Here is a 2,421-nt window from a genome sequence, read left to right on the forward strand (position 1 = left end):
TTCCCTTTGACAATAGCCTCTAATCGGTACATATCTGAGGTCTTGCCTTTTTCCACTATGAAGCTTTCCCACTGCTCTGCCTGCCTTTCAGTCTCCATGAAAATGCAAGCAATGGTGGTGGACTCCCTTGCTATAGCAAGCTCAGGATAAATAGACTTTGCTCGCTCTCATTTGGTTGGTCTTCATTTATTTCCATTTACTGTTGTACCAAGATTACTAGATCAAAGCAGAAGCAAAAACAAAACGCTGTCTGCATGGAACTTACGTTCTAGCAGGGCAGTGATGGGCAGGCACAGTAAAACATGAAAAATAAGTTACACAGAATATTTGAAGGTTATAGAGCAGGGGAAGAGGCATCAGGGGACTGGGGGGAGGGGTTTGCAATTGTGAACAAAGTTCTCAGGGAAAGTTCCGTTGAGAGGGTGACCTCGGAACAAAGACTGGAAGAAAGGGAAGGAATAAATCGTATAGATATAATGCCAGAGGAGAAAGCCTTCCAGGCAGAGGGAACCTCAAAGCAAAGGCTCTGAGGCATGAGTTTGCACGGCAGGAAGAAAAAGGTGAACAAAGGGGAAGGAGGGGAAGAGGAGATAGAGGCCTGGATGGGGGTGGGAGGCAGATCACGGAAAGCTTTGCTGGTCATCTGAAGGATCTTGGCTTCTACACCAAGTGAGCTGAGAAGCCTCTGAGTGGAGGAGTATAGGGTCTGACTTAGGTTTTAAAGAAACATTTGGGCTGTCATGTTGAAATTAAATAGGGTGACCATGTGACCCAGCTTGTGCAAGACAGTCTCAGTTTATGCCTGTTGTCCTGGGTGACTTTCCTATTCAAAATGCCCAGATTTAGAGAAAGACAAATACCACATGATTTCACTCATATGTGGAATTGAAGAAACAAAGCAGAAGAACATATGGAAAGGGTGGGGGAGAGAAGAAAATAGAGGAAAACAAACCACAAAAGACTCTTAACGATAGAGAACAGACTGAGGGTTCATGGAAGAAGGTGGGTGGCGGATGGGCTAAATGGGTGATGGGTACTAAGGAGGGCACTGGTTGTGATGAACACCGGGTGTCACTGAATTCTCCTGAAACAATACTGTATTGGAATGCTAAAGAGAGGGATCAGCATCGGGGAAGGAAGTCAAAGATAACTCCACTGTTGCTTGCCCAAGTAACTAGGAAATGCATTTTTCATTAACTCAGGTGGAGAAACCGGGACCCAGATATTAGAAGAAGATGACAGTGTGCTTTGGGAAATTGTACTTTTGAGTGGTCTGTTAGATAATCACGTGGAGATGTGGGGCAGGCAGTTGAATGAGTTTGGAGTGGAAGGGGAAGGGGCAGGGTAAGTATATAAACGTGTATTCTCCACGGGTTGGGGACAATGTTCTACAAATACGCAGTTCCCTGCCCAAACTATATAGCATAGCTCTGCCACCTGCTTGCATGTCAACTGAGAAGTCAGTTACTGTATGTTACCTTCCTTTCACTAGCTACGTCTTCTGTATTCTATTTTTGTGGGGGGGTTTTGTTTTGTTGTTGGTACTTGTTTTATTTTTCACTTTAATTACATGAGGGACAATAGGCGGGGAGGAGAATTTATTCGCTTTTCTGGGCCTTGATTTTCCTCAGATAGAACTCCAGCCTCCTGCCCTCTGGCACATAGCCATGTGCTCGGCCACGCTGGCCTGATCTTGAAGCCGTGTATGCAAGAAGCTTGTCTGGCTGAAACTGCTCCTTCAGAAGACACTAATCTTGGCATTCTTTTTCTTGTCCTCCTGCTTCTTTGAATTGTCATTGATTGTTTTGTATTTAAAATCTCTTCATCTTCGGGAGTCAGTCTGACCCCCTTCTTGCAGCCCAAGGTCAGTGCATAGTGGGACCCATACCACTATTGGGACAGTGTGTGGTTAATGAGAATGATTCCATTCTTCACCAGGGTTTTGGTGGGACCAGTTGGTTATTAGATGCATCGTAGACAAAGTCAGTAATCCTTGTTCTTTGTGTATAACACTTGGAGCCCCAGGGTACGTTCCCCACATCCAGCCTCCAGACATGCTACTTGTTGCTGCCTTGTCTGAACAGACTGTGTGCGGAAGGGTGGGGAGGCGGATGGAGGCCAATTCATTGTTAGCAATGGGGCATCCCAGCTCACGCTCCCTCTTCTCATGGCAGGGCTGGCACTTGTGTTAGTTGTCCTGAGCGATGCCCATTGCGAAGTGCTGGCTGGAAAGGAGATGCTTTTAATTTTGAAGTATAATAACTCCAAACAGACCTGCGACAATGTTTATTAAACTTTGCCAGAAAACAGGAAGCTCGTTGGACCTTCAGATAAACTCCTGCTTCGTTTCTGAGTTATTTTCTTCAGAGAATAATTTTTAATATTTTTTTTCTATTGCAAGTATATTTTTTTCTCTTTAGG

General features: G+C 44.9%; 1 pseudogene; it reads right to left on the reverse strand.

The window, feature by feature from the left end:
- Positions 1 to 1,598: 1,598 nt before the first annotated feature.
- Positions 1,599 to 2,212, reverse strand: LOC132680124 (small ribosomal subunit protein eS8 pseudogene; annotated as a pseudogene).
- Between the last annotated feature and the right edge of the window lie 209 nt (positions 2,213 to 2,421).

This window comes from Panthera onca, chromosome A1 (genome assembly GCF_046562875.1).
Source record: "Panthera onca isolate mPanOnc1 chromosome A1, mPanOnc1 haplotype 2, whole genome shotgun sequence".
In the NCBI taxonomy this organism is placed as follows: domain Eukaryota; kingdom Metazoa; phylum Chordata; class Mammalia; order Carnivora; family Felidae; genus Panthera; species Panthera onca.